The following is a 15,343-nucleotide window of genomic DNA, read 5'->3' as shown; positions in this document are numbered from 1 at the left end:
TTACAACTTTACAAGCTTCTATTTCTGCTTCTTTTCCAGAACTTTGTTGACATGTTTGCGTTTCTTAGGCCTTTGTAATGAGATGTCCCATGAATCTTACTTTACTCTCAAAGTCTCGTCTTGTCTTTGTTCATCCCAAGTTCTCGTCTGCAACATCTTTTAATCAGTGCTTTCAACTTTTGGTCATGATCTAAAATAGGGTCTTCCTCTGTGGCACATTCACCATACACAGAGGTCCTTGGCAATGCTTTAGATGCCTGGATGTCCTTCTCCTGCCTAATCCTGACGGCGTTGATACTCTTCCGTTCAAAATTCCGAAAGGCATCATCAGCCATTTAATTTGGTCTAATTTGGTCAAATTGCTGAATGTAGTCAGCATCGAATTTCTTTGTAATGCTCAGCATGCCAAAATCAATTTCGTACTTTCTACACGTGAAACATTTTTGAACGCGATTGGTTTTTGACTGGTTTGGAGGTAATTTTTCTGCTGTGCAAAACTGACAATGGCTTTTGTAAGTGTTTTACTATGCTTTTCAGAATTTATTGAGATTGTAAATTTCGATGGTTCATTGACCATCAAACAGCTGTATTTTAAGTATTTTAAGATTATTGGGATATTTGTTTCCTTTTGCCTTGAAACTGAGACTTCTGACCACTTGGGATTGAAGCGTTTACCTTGGCCGAACACAATGACAAAAAGGTCAAAGGTCAATGTCATTTGAAAATCTGTTATAATTAATTAACGAGTTTTTAGATGTTTGTTTAGGGTGCTAGAGAAAAACTTTTTCATGGACGTAGTAGGACACCATAAGACATTTAAAAATATAGCCCCTCAGTTCACACTTTTAAATAATTACAGAGTTACTGCCCCTTTTATACTAAATACTAATCATCGCTACTCCTCTATAACCATAAGAGATAAAGACTTGGAACTTTTACCAATGTATTCAGTACACTTAGTGGGTTCTTCAATCTATTTACACCGAAGGATCTGAGGCCCCCTTCTAGCAGTTATTGCCCCTGAAAGTATTAAAACTTCGATAAAATCACTTCAAACTTTTTTACTATTTATCATAGAGACTTCGGACCACTTGGAATAGAAGCGTCTACCTTGGCCAAAGAAAATTACATAAAGGTCAAAGGTCAATGTCATTTGGAAATCTTTTAATTAATGACTTTTCATATCTTTTGAAATAAAGAATTATAATAAGGGTTTCAATAGCTGAATTGCGCAATAAGGTATTCAACTGGGTCAGCCAGGTATCATATCAGGTCCTGTTGTTACTCAAGTGGAACTTGTTTTTACAGTCAACCCATTCATTTAGTACAAAGACAGCTAGCCTCTAGAACACTCTCTTCTATTGTTAGGTTTTCTGTTTATATGCTTGTTTAAAGAATATTCACTTGGCTCAGTTTTGTTCAGAGTAAGTGAAAATTTTTTTTAGAAAAGTTATCAATAGATGTCTACGATATATATACAACATGGAATTCTTACAGAAATGGCTTTAAATAAAAAGAAAATCTCTTTAAAATCATTTATCATTTTATGGCTTTGTGGCTTTCCCATTTTATAGTACAACATATAGCATTGGTATAATAATTTTGTATATATCTTATTGAGCAGTCTTGCAATTCATTAAAAAAAAAATTAAGGTGGAAAGACCTCTAATTGTTCGAGAACAATTAGCCTACTAGTTTTTTAAAGTTTTTGTTTGTTTTATTTTTTTTTTTTTTTTTTTTTTTTTGGGGGGGGGGGGGGGTTGGCTTCCTTCGTTGACTTTGTTAACATTTGGTCTGCATAATTGCTCATGGATTATTACCAAATATGCTGATCCTTTGTTGGGTAATTTCTGCAGCTCTAGAAATGTCTATGTACTTGTCTAAGGTGGGTAAAGAGGTTCTTAATAAGCGTTTTCTAAGTAGAGGATCCATAATTCCACAGACGATTCTATCTCTTAAATAGGAATCAACAATTACACTTTAAGTACAAGTACATTTAGCTTCTAATGATTTCATTTCGGTAATGAATATCTCCATTGTATTTGAATTCCTCAACAGTTTCGGTACTTTTATGTCTACAGTATGCGTTCAAAACAACAAGAACTCCTTTCAATGTTCAGTCATTCTCTTCTTTGTTAATTTTCAACGTGTTACAGATTTCTATATCATCCGCGCCGATTGAATACTTCAACGACAGTAATTTCGTTTTGTCCTCTTCCTCTTCCGAAAGAAATTTGTAGAGTTCAAATTCATCTCCTAATTTTCTCCAATCCTCATTAATATTCTTAGTGTTGAACTTTATTTTGCTAGGGGTGTCTGTCTTTCGAGCCCCATTTTTTAAACGGGCGGTCGGAATCTTGATGTAGCGAATCAAATCACAAAATGGAAAGAAAATTGTCACAGCGTTCGTCAAAATATTTTGCTATGGAAACAATACATCATATTATGCCGAAAGTAATATTTATACGTTTATCTACAAATGTTAATTTTTATTCATTTTTGAAATATTATTATTATTCAAAATTGTTTTATTTATATACATGTATTTAACGTACAAGAAATAACTTGAATCATAAAATCAGACAATCAAGTGAATTTAAATATGATTAAATTTTCATGTTAAATATAGTAATTGTTCGTGACAATTGAACTTACACTATATATATATCTTATATCGCAGTATTTACCTACACATCCCTCGTTGTCACAGCAATGATGGTCGGGTTTTTCGTGGCAATGACCAGCCTTTAATAATGAAATAATGATATCTAAGAGTTATCGTTCCTAATGAAATACCCTTCTGTAATTTAATTGTTTCCTTTTTATTTTTCCCTTTCTTCATGACCCCCCCCCCCCCCCCCCCCAAATATCGTCTTTAAGGGACATGGTCGCGATTTTGGTCAAATTTTATTTTTCTGTTTTTATTATTTACAATGCTTAAGGAATTCATTTCTAATGATTAAATGAAATTGAGAGTCAGTAGATAAGTTATAAGCAAGATACACAGCTCACATTTCTTTGTCATGTAAACAAGGCTTGTGCCCTGTTTTTGCTTACAGGGGTTCAATATACCTGTAAAACATTTTTTTGAGCGGATTTGTCTATCTTCTTATTTATTTTAAGCTTAAATAAACAGTTCCTAACGTTTAACACACTCATTTTAGGACTAAAATTTGAATTTGAACTTTGGCATTCAAAATGTAAACAATGACACTCAAATTTTGATTGCCTATTAAAAATGCCTTACTAAAGCATTGTAAACATTAAAATCGAAAAAATAACTTTTGACCAAAATAGTGACCATGCCCCTTTAACGGTGCGACCGATTTAGAATATTATTTTTTCAGAGATGATGCGAAATTAAAATACAAGAATCCGTTCTTTAATGTGTTTAAATTTTACTTCCGTTTAATCTTTTTTAATGAAAACTGTCCTTGGATATTCTCTGAAACATTTTAGCATTATGTCAACAAAATCTTAGAAATAATCCAGCTTTATTTGTGGTTATGTCAGTGCTTTTTCGAATTTTGTTTTGATATTTCCTTACATCAACAGACGCAAAAATACCCAAGCAACATTTTTTAACGTATTTGTTTTACCTCAAAGTTTAAATGTAAAATATGTTTTAATTGTAAAATTCTTCACGCAAACCAATAAAACTTAAAAAAGGGTTACGACGAATTTTTTTTTTTTACAAATAATTTGAAAATCTGAAGAAACATTAAATATAAATGTAACATGAAAAATAAAAGGTTTTTACATAATTTTGTTTTCAATACAATTGTGGTACATGTACATTGTATATAAGGGGGTAGTTTCTAAAAATACTTCTACATTTATATCACAAGCTTCAGCTTTTGTTTGCATCTCAGCTGTGTTAAGAAGGAATCAGAATTTTAGCACATGTTATTTGTTACATAAGGAAATTTGCATAAGCCATGCCCATTATTAATGCGATGTTCATGAAAAGATGTATTTCGAAAATTAAAAACATTTTACAAAATACAAATGAGTACATATTGGGATTGATTGTATCGAGAATGACGCAAAATCTGTCATATAAAATGCAGTAGTGCAAGAGCATACACTTGATCAAATAATCTGACATTTTACGTATGATATAATTTTATCCTCCTTGTATTAAAAAGTGCTTCCCGGGAACTGTATGAAAATCCTACGCATTTAATAGCGAGCGCAGCGTGATATCAACGATCAACATTTAAATTTAATTTAAATTAACACACATACATGATCGGTCATCAGAATAAGCATCGTAAAGCAAAGCTATGGGTAGTGCATCAAGTGAACTCCTTCGGCCTATTCCAAGCGGCAGATATATCATTTAAGTACCTCACATGCTATCTAGTTACTACAGCATTCACAAAGGTCGCACATATAAACTATTATTTGTCGACATATCAACTATTTTCGTCCACGAATGGTTATGCCCAGTTGCATGTTCCAGCGATTTAACACCCTCTCTCTCTCTCTCTCTCTCTCTCTCTCTCTCTCACACTCTCTCTCTCTCTCTATTCATTAATGGTCAGTTGATGCAAAAGTTTTATTCTTCGTAGATCCAATTAAGTGGCCATCCCGAATAAACCCCCACTGCTTCTATATCGGTTATTTCCGAAGGGTTTGTTTTGAAAGTTTACGAGTTCTTATGAGCCTGTAAACATTCAAATTTTCATTCGTTCTAAGTAATGTTGTCTACATAATATTAGATACTTGACTGTTAACTGAAGTCAAAAGGTTTTAAAATTTTTACTTGAATTTTTTCATCATCGAACATAGAGACCTTCCTCTTTAAAGAATATACATTCAAATGCAATATTAATTAGTATATAAAGCTTATAGTTTGTATTGGTTGTTTCAAGTCCAAAGCATTCATAACGGTGGAAAACACAACTTTGTAACAACAAGTTATGAATTAATCTGTTCTTAAATTTTCAATTACGCTTACCTCCGTTCATTCAAATTAGCTGAATATAGTATTGAAAGACGCTAAAACGATCATCTTTTGCATTCGAGTTTTCTGTTTTAGTATACACTTAATTGAACTATCGCGAAAAGTGTAAAAGGATGTCTATCTACACAAAGGGACATCAAATTAAAATGACATTTAATTTTCTTCTTTTTATGTTCCCATACTAACCTAGAAAGTTATTTACAAATTGATTGTCATGTCATTAAAGAAGACTTTATATATTCTTAGGAGATAATTCCTAATACAATTATTTAAACTTATTTAAGTCTTTTAAGGACATTTTTCAATTTGGATCCTATCGGGAAACATTTTACAACAACTTTTGTTGGTGGGAGATGAGTCATCAAAACACATATTGATGATACATTTTATGCTCTCAAAAACGCCATTGGTTTTAATCAAACGACGGATCAATGAGAATACGATAATGTAATTTGCAAAAACATATATATTTCATTTGGAAAAAAAACTTTCATAAAAAGCACATTATAACCACATACAAAAATGATGAAATAGTGAGTCTTATCATAATTTTTATGGGGGATGTGCGGCCATCTTGTACATTTGAGGATAAGAATGTAATGATTTCTTGAACTGGCTTGTTTCTGCCCGAAACTGGCGAAAAATGTTGCCACAAGATATAAAAGCAATAAATATGTCCTACATGCCATTTTCTTTGAAAAGTATGCATACAAGAACATGACAATGTCTTTTTAATCACTCAGAACAGCTTTCGAACTGCGTAGCTACAGACTTATATTGAAGATTTAAAAATTGGAAAAAATATGAAGGAAGTTTATTGGTGTACTCTCTACAACCATTTGTTGAGAAAAAGTTTGAATTTTGCTCATTCAAGTGGTAACTTTGTCTCAAAGTAAGGTTTTCAGCATTAAATTTTCGAAACAAAAAATCATCCATCACATTTTGTAATTCATTTTGTTTTTATCATTAAGTTAAACCACAGAATCACTTTATTTATCAATCGTTGTTTGATTCTATAGATTGTTAAAAAGAAAAATGTAAGAAGTTTTTCACTTACTTGTAAGCATTTGACATCTACCGGCGGCTGATTTTCATGGGGTATATGAATCTGACAAACTTCACATTGTATCAAGTTATTTAAATCACAAACGTGATGCACACATGTCGGACAGTTGATTAGCGGAACATTGTGGCCACCGCCACCTCCTCTTTTACTCAAAGAACTTGCTGAAATACAATATGTTTTAATAACGCGAAAATTTGAAAACAAATAAAGAAATGATGCCCTTAATTTCTAAGATTGGCTGAATATTTACTTACTTAACGTTGATCCCACTAATGAAAGAAAAAACACAACGAAGAACATGGTACTCTGCAAACCTTATCGACAGGATAGGCTGGTTTGTAAGGTGAAGGTTCACCTTGTGTAGATAAAGAATTTGTGTCACTGTCTTTAATCTCTACTGAATGGAATCAAGGTTATGTCAGTTCTGTTACGATTTTTTCTCATTCTACGCAAGCCAGCTTTAATATATACGTGCTACATATTACTGTAAACGTATGTATTACACTTGGCTGTGTATTCTTTTCAGCGTTAATGGCGGAAAACCGCTGCCGCTAAAACTTGTACATTGCTTTAATGAAATTCAATTCTACAATAAAATGCTTTCTTGGGTGTTTCATGTGGGATATGAACGTAGTGACATTGCAGACAATAACGCAAACCGCGAAAATCACCAAAAAAAGCATTTTATTGTTTATATTTACAACTTTCTTTAAACAAATTAACAAATTGATTGTAAAAAGTAAGTTAAATTAACTAAATTACTGTTAATGTACATCAGTATGTTAGCTAAAGAAGCAGTTGAATCGTCTCCTGTGGGAATTTGAGTTTGACATCATCATGATTATTTAGCGCAGTCCGTGATTTTTCTAAGGTCGTTGTAGGTTTCAACTAGTGGGATGTGTAGATTTAAGTCCTGTTAGTTTCAAGAGAGCTATGACTTAGTAAAAAGTTTTCGTAAGAAATAGAGGGAATCATTATCGGTAGATACATTTTTATTTGTATTACAATAGGCTTATTCAGAAATCCACCTTAACTTGTTGAAAAGTCATCTTCCGATCATTCGTATGCGCTAATTGTCACATGTTCACAATAATATTCAAAGACTAGATAATGTTTAATGTAAATTAGATAAAATAGGATGGCACTCCTTGCAAAAAAGTTCATACTTTTTAAGGTCTTCCGTTTCCAACGGAAGACCTTATTGTTATTGCTTTGTTTCTTTTTCCCTTTTATTTTTTTTTTTTCCTACGCTTTTTTGTACAAGCGATTTTTTGAAAACGACTTGACCGATTTTCGTGAAAATTTCAGATCTTGTAGATATTGATAAAAACCTTATATATAATTTTTTATTTTGATGACGTCATTTCCGTTCGGGAGATATTGACGTTTTAGTGATTTTTAGAGGGCCATTTTGTCCTGCTATCCCCTCCTAAACGAAAAAAGATAATGAATTTAAATTTTCAGGGATTGTAGACAAAAGATTGTAGATGTGTTTAAAGGCATTTGTTGTTGTCTGGCTTCAAAGGCGTCGAAGCTCGCCTGGACCCGAAAATCGAGTTTTAAAAAACGACGTAATTTTTAATGGTTTTTGTTCTTTATCTCCTTTCCTGAAAATATTTTACAATAACATATAGCGCAAATAAAATTTATATTTACAAGATCTTCCGTTTGATAAAAAGAAAAAGGGGCTGGTCCCTCAAATAAGGGGCCGAAAGGGCTCTAAAGTCTTTCTCCCATAGCACTTTACTGAGAAATATTTTGTGATATGTTTAAGAAGCAAAAATGTTCATCTTTTTTTAATTAAACTATACATTATCAATTTTTTATTATGTATTACGTAAGTAGGGGTTTTAAGGGGCCAAAAGTCCAAAATTTCGATCGAAAATATCTCAAAAAGGACAAATATTTTGAAAAGCAATATAGAATAAAAGATGCTTAGAATGATGTTTTAAACAATATTCAATCATAAAATTTTCGTTATCTGGCCCCAATAAGGAGATGAGGGGTCGGCCCCTAAAATGTCATATCCCAGATAGCTCTTAAACGGCAAAGAATTTCTAAACACTTGTTGAACAAAATATGTTTAATATCAAAAGAACTTTCGTATGATGCCAAGAAAAAGGGGCTGGCCCTTCAATTTAGGGGCCAAAAGGGCTCTAAAGTCTTTCTTCTATAGCACTTTACTGAGAAATGTTTTGTAATATGTTTAAGAAGCAAAAATGTTCATCTTTCACTAATTAAACCATACATTATAATTTTTTTATTATGCGTTACGTAATTAGGGGTTTTAAGGGGCCAAAAGTCCAAAATTTCGATCGAAAATATCTCAAAAAGGACAAATATTTTGAAAAGCAATATAGAATAAAAGATGCTTAGAATGATGTTTTAAACAATATTCAATCATAAAATTTTCGTTATCTGGCCCCAATAAGGAGATGAGGGGTCGGCCCCTAAAATGTCATATCCCAGATAGCTCTTAAACGGCAAAGAATTTCTAAACACTTGTTGAACAAAATATGTTTAATATCAAAAGAACTTTCGTATGATGCCAAGAAAAAGGGGCTGGCCCTTCAATTTAGGGGCCAAAAGGGCTCTAAAGTCTTTCTTCTATAGCACTTTACTGAGAAATGTTTTGTAATATGTTTAAGAAACAAAAATGTTTATCTTTAACTAATTAAACCATACATTATAATTTTTTTATTATGCGTTACGTAATTAGGGGTTTTAAGGGGCCAAAAGTCCAAAATTTCGATCGAAAATATCTCAAAAAGGACAAATATTTTGAAAAGCAATATAGAATAAAAGATGCTTAGAATGATGTTTTAAACAATATTCAATCATAAAATTTTCGTTATCTGGCCCCAATAAGGAGATGAGGGGTCGGCCCCTAAAATGTCATATCCCAGATAGCTCTTAAACGGCAAAGAATTTCTAAACACTTGTTGAACAAAATATGTTTAATATCAAAAGAACTTTCGTATGATGCCAAGAAAAAGGGGCTGGCCCTTCAATTTAGGGGCCAAAAGGGCTCTAAAGTCTTTCTTCTATAGCACTTTACTGAGAAATGTTTTGTAATATGTTTAAGAAGCAAAAATGTTCATCTTTCACTAATTAAACCATACATTATAATTTTTTTATTATGCGTTACGTAATTAGGGGTTTTAAGGGGCCAAAAGTCCAAAATTTCGATCGAATATATCTCAAAAAGGACAAATATTTTGAAAAGCAATATAGAATAAAAGATGCTTAGAATGATGTTTTAAACAATATTCAATCATAAAAGTTTCGTAATCTGGCCCCAATAAGGAGATGAGGGGTCGGCCCCTAAAATGTCATATCCCAGATAGCTCAAAAACGCCAAAGAATTTCTAAACACTTGTTGAACAAAATATGTTTAATATCAAAAGAACTTTCGTATGATGCCAAGAAAAAGGGGCTGGCCCTTCAATTTAGGGGCCAAACGGGCTCTAAAGTCGGTCTTCCATAGCACTTTACTGAGATATGTTTTGTAATATGTTTAAGAAGCAAAAATGTTCATCTTTTCCAAAAAAAATATACATTATAAATTTTTATTATGCGTTACGTAATTAGGGGTTTTAAGGGGCCAAAAGTCCAAAACTTTGATCGAATATATCTCAAAAAGGACAAATATTTTGAAAAGCAATATAGAATAAAAGATGCTTAGAATGATGTTTTAAACAATATTCAATCATAAAATTTTCGTTATCTGGCCCCAATAAGGAGATGAGGGGTCGGCCCCTAAAATGTCCTATCCCAGATAGCCCTTAAACGGCAAAGAATTTCTAAACACTTGTGAACAAATTATGTTTAATATCAAAAGAACTTTCGTATGATGCCAAGAAAAAGGGGCTGGCCCTTCAATTTAGGGGCCAAAAGGGCTCTAAAGTCTTTCTTCTATAGCACTTTACTGAGAAATGTTTTGTAATATGTTTAAGAAGCAAAAATGTTCATCTTTCACTAATTAAACCATACATTATAATTTTTTTATTATGCGTTACGTAATTAGGGGTTTTAAGGGGCCAAAAGTCCAAAATTTCGATCGAATATATCTCAAAAAGGACAAATATTTTGAAAAGCAATATAGAATAAAAGATGCCTAGAATGATGTTTTAAACAATATTCAATCATAAAAGTTTCGTAATCTGGCCCCAATAAGGAGATGAGGGGTCGGCCCCTAAAATGTCATATCCCAGATAGCTCAAAAACGCCAAAGAATTTCTAAACACTTGTTGAACAAAATATGTTTAATATCAAAAGAACTTTCGTATGATGCCAAGAAAAAGGGGCTGGCCCTTCAATTTAGGGGCCAAAAGGGCTCTAAAGTCGGTCTTCCATAGCACTTTACTGAGATATGTTTTGTAATATGTTTAAGAAGCAAAAATGTTCATCTTTTCCAAAAAAAATATACATTATAAAATTTATTATGCGTTACGTAATTAGGGGTTTTAAGGGGCCAAAAGTCCAAAACTTTGATCGAATATATCTCAAAAAGGACAAATATTTTGAAAAGCAATATAGAATAAAAGATGCTTAGAATGATGTTTTAAACAATATTCAATCATAAAATTTTCGTTATCTGGCCCCAATAAGGAGATGAGGGGTCGGCCCCTAAAATGTCCTATCCCAGATAGCCCTTGAACGGCAAAGAATTTCTAAACACTTGTGAACAAATTATGTTTAATATCAAAAGAACTTTCGTATGATGCCAAGAAAAAGGGGCTGGCCCTTCAATTTAGGGGCCAAAAGGGCTCTAAAGTCTTTCTTCTATAGCACTTTACTGAGAAATGTTTTGTAATATGTTTAAGAAGCAAAAATGTTCATCTTTCACTAATTAAACCATACATTATAATTTTTTTATTATGCGTTACGTAATTAGGGGTTTTAAGGGGCCAAAAGTCCAAAATTTCGATCGAATATATCTCAAAAAGGACAAATATTTTGAAAAGCAATATAGAATAAAAGATGCCTAGAATGATGTTTTAAACAATATTCAATCATAAAAGTTTCGTAATCTGGCCCCAATAAGGAGATGAGGGGTCGGCCCCTAAAATGTCATATCCCAGATAGCTCAAAAACGCCAAAGAATTTCTAAACACTTGTTGAACAAAATATGTTTAATATCAAAAGAACTTTCGTATGATGCCAAGAAAAAGGGGCTGGCCCTTCAATTTAGGGGCAAAAAGGGCTCTAAAGTCTTTCTTCCATAGCACTTTACTGAAAAATATTTTGTTATATGTTTAGGAAGCAGGAATGTTCAATTCACATTTATTTAACAAAATATTATAATTATTTTATAACGTGTTCCGTATTAAGGGGTTTTAATGGGTTTTAAGGGACCAGAAGTACAAAACTTTGATAACATACCTCAAACAGAACAAATATTTTAAAAAGCATTATTTTGAAAATCAATATAGAATAAAATGCTGAGAATGATGTTCCTAACAAAATTCAACCATCATTTTTTTTTTGCAGCCCCAATAAGGAGATAAAGGGTCAAATATCAAAGTCAAGTTCATATAACCTTCAAAAAATCGCACGGAAGACCTCCTCGTTGCTCGCAACGAGATCGTGTCTAGTTTATTTTTATCATTTAAAATTTTCTTATGCTTTTTTTTCTCAAAAATTAATTTTCTTGTCAAAGTTTTTTGGCGACTGTTGTTGAAGTTTTTGGTGTTGGCAGTGGTTAAGTGTCTTAAGATAAAGGGTAACAGTCTTTTCATTTGAAAAATAATTCATTCCCAGAGGAGTAGATGATTAGATACTAGGGAATAATAAGATAAATACATTTTTAAACATTTCCAGAACCCTTATGTTCTACAATTGTGATTTATCACAATATGTTTATTTTATCACAATGTTTACAAATTCTGCATTATCTTTTTGGGGTAAACATTTATCATCGATCTGCCTTTGCAGTTATTTGCATTACTTGGTGTTATTCCCACACCACTTTTAAAACGAACTTGAATGTTTTGGTCCTATACAGACAGAGGCTTATATATGTCAGTACGTCAAAACAAGGCGATTTCAACTCCTAGTGAACTTTACTATACCGCCAATTAAGTGTCTATCTATGTAACGCAATAAGTATTAATTGGACTATTATAAGGCAGGTCCATGCAGGTTGTTTTTTTTTTAAATAATGATAACATTTTAAAATTAATTCATTCCGTAACTAAGAAAAATAAACTTGGAATCTTTTCGTCCTTTTCAATGCATGATAAAATTTTATATTTCTAATAATATAAAGACTAGGGATGTATGCTAAAAGTTTACCAAATTTATTGAGGGCTTTTAATAAAATTAAGTTATAAATTAATAATACATGTCCATGTTTTCTTATTTATCAGTATAAAATAAACATTACCATATATTAAATTTATTTTGTTTTCGTTTAATTTGGCACTAGAAATTGAAAAACCCATATTGTTTTTGTATATGTTAAATGTGAAAAGACATTTTTAAGTGTAGCTTATTATTAAAATATTAATGTGCTTTTATAATGATACTAGGTTTGTTTTGACAGCTGTTGATTGGTGTGTGTAGGAAGAAAAAGAAGAGACCCAGATTACTGAAGCTCTAGTGTGACCTTTTGACTTAGTCATATTGTAATGCAGAAGTAATAACGATTCGCTCAAATAGTGTTAGATAAGGGAAACCATTAGCAAGTTTATATTTGTATATCATATTTTTGTTAACGCATTCGATTGTCTGAAGATGCATGCACGAATATTTTTAAAGTTTCATTCAAAATAAAAGTTTTAATAGCAAATTAACGTGGCGTACAATGAGAAGAACGATACCATCTTTTGTTAAAAGAAACATAAAACGACAGTAGATGATTTTAAATCATGTAACTAATGTTGTGTGAGAAAAAAAATTATTGTGTTTCATCTGAGTATAAAGGTAGCAAACATTGCAAAACATGTATGTCCTTGGCAATACACATTTTAACTACCAAGGTAAAATATATTGATGTATTTTTTTTTTAAAACACGTACGTAAGCTTATGGCTTTAAAAATACATGCTATTATTTATACATGCTACAAGTTATTTATAAATGATTCTACTGAGAAAAAAGACACCTGTTTCAATAACAATAACTCTGCTGAAAGTAGGGAATGAAGCAAACTGTTTTTAAAAACTAAAAATACATATACATGTGATGTCACTAAAACGCGTCAATGCTAACCATTTTGATGGAAAGATGGAAATGCGGACCGGCAGACGGACGATCGAAAAAGAAAACATAATAGCTGCGGTCTATTCTTTTTTAGAAATTTATTTGATTGCGTGTTAGTTAAAAATACTTGTAAAAAAAATCTGAAAAAAACTATGTACAAATTCATTGTTTGCATCATTTTTGGTCACTTTATGTATATCATGTATAAATGTGTAGGTTATAAAATTATATAGCACAAATGACATAACCTTGATCTATTCATATGATATACTAAAGACCAAGACACATTTCTTTTATCTACGAATGCCATACCTTAGCCTCACAATCCAGCCTATCCTGACGATAGTTTTTGCAGACTACTATGTTCGTTGTCGTTTTACTTTCTTTGGTGGGCACATCATTTAGTAAGTTATTATTCAGAAGATAAAAATTTTCAGACGTCAGCTAAACAAGTCATGTTTAAAAATAGTGTAGTACGTACGTTGAAAACCAATTATCTTAAGAGAAGACTGTAGTTGTATTTGCTTGAATATCATCCCAATTTACAGTATATGAATTAAAAAAAGAAAATATGACAAGAATTATTTTGTCATAAAATTGATTGGGTTGCAACGTATTCCAAATAATGTTCAGCATTTTGTATTGTTTGTTGTCACTGAATTGTTTGCGTCTTTTAGCAAGTTCTCTCAGTTATAGAGGTGGACATCACTCGGCTTTAATCAACTGTCCGACGTGTGAGCATCACATTTGTGATGTCAATAGCCTGATGCAATGTGAAGTTTGTCAAATTGTCATACCCCACAAAGATCAACCACCACAAAATGTCAAATGTGCCCAGGTATATCAAACTACACTGAACAAACCTAAGTGTTCACCCTGATAAATATAATAATTTGAAAACTACCAAATAAAATAATTTTAAATTTTCAACATTTCGTAAGTGATATATGTTTTCTCGTCAATAGCATAGATAAAATAAGACAATTCCGATTGAAATCTAGTACCAGTGACTAAACGTCAAAACATTGAATTGCTCTTTTTCTGCGCAAGCTTAGTATGATGGGCAACTTTTTGTTAATGATAATATTCTTTAGTGATAGTTTCAAAAGAAAAACAAAAATGTCACAAGCCAAAATGATCATTGTAAAAACTGTCCGAACCGTTGGAAGTTTGGTGTCTGCATCGTTCCTAAGATAGATAGTATTTACTTCAAATTTGCTGTTAATTTTGTTCTCGATATTGTTTTGAATATGAGGCAATCCGATTGAAACGTTTATTCAATGTGATTTTTTTCTCTAAGCGTAACATCATTTTTTCATCAGTTACCTAAAACAATCCAAAAGCACTGAATGAAATTCAACCAAGCATGAAATGCTTGTGAAATTAAGCAAAGGTCAAGGTCTCAGGTTGCAACCAGGGGTCAAGATTAATGCATCGTTCTTAACCTGTTGAAAGTTAAGTGGAAATCAATCATCCCGACGGCAAAACAAATAAATGAGTTTATTTCATATAGTGAAATACTATATACTGGGTGAACACTAAAACTTTGGTTCAGTTGTAGGTGTTATAAAAGTAACGCAGTAGCTTATCGTGCCTAGTTCTTAATACAACAAGCAGAAATTGAAATAAGTATGTCGCATTGATTTTCAACTCAAGTGCTCAAATATTACTTTAGAAACCATAAATTTTATCCAGCAATGGAATAGCATGAATTCTTAAGAAGAATATTCTGCTTGGCTTATTGTAGAACACACGGTTGCAACAAATAACCTGTTGCTTTAATGTATCGGCTCAAAATTCTAAACTTAAGTCTAACCTTATCTCTAATCTTGACTTTATTAATCATTCTTTTAAGAATAAAAGTTCTCTTCAACCAAACCCGCTTCCTACACACTGTATTTAGCATTAATAATGTGACAGTCCCAACGATATTGCTGATGAATATTCCTCAATATCCTCCATTTTCAATCAGAGCTTTCGAATGTTGATGCAAACTGAAAGCAAAAATTAATTATACACTTATATCATAATAGGCTGGACATTGTCATGAGGACCATCACAACTTCTGCTGTGATAACGAAGGATGTGTAGGTAAATAAACGT

General features: G+C 32.0%; 2 long non-coding RNA genes across 2 annotated transcripts; one reads left to right on the top strand and one right to left on the bottom strand.

Moving 5' to 3' along the window:
* Positions 1–6,031: 6,031 nt before the first annotated feature.
* On the bottom strand, positions 6,032–13,586 carry LOC136272998 (uncharacterized). The gene is made up of 3 exons (XR_010711116.1): positions 13,553–13,586; positions 6,290–6,390; positions 6,032–6,196 (listed from the first exon to the last, which is right to left on the bottom strand). It is a non-coding gene; the product is annotated as an uncharacterized lncRNA (long non-coding RNA).
* Positions 12,941–15,331, top strand: LOC136272999 (uncharacterized). Its single transcript, XR_010711117.1, has 3 exons — positions 12,941–13,644; positions 13,918–14,078; positions 15,274–15,331. It is a non-coding gene; the product is annotated as an uncharacterized lncRNA (long non-coding RNA).
* The last annotated feature ends 12 nt before the right edge of the window (positions 15,332–15,343 follow it).

This window comes from Magallana gigas, chromosome 2 (assembly GCF_963853765.1).
Source record: "Magallana gigas chromosome 2, xbMagGiga1.1, whole genome shotgun sequence".
NCBI classification, from domain to species: Eukaryota; Metazoa; Mollusca; class Bivalvia; order Ostreida; family Ostreidae; genus Magallana; species Magallana gigas.
Note: the sequence above shows the minus strand (reverse complement) of the source record. Positions and strands in the feature narration are given on the sequence as shown.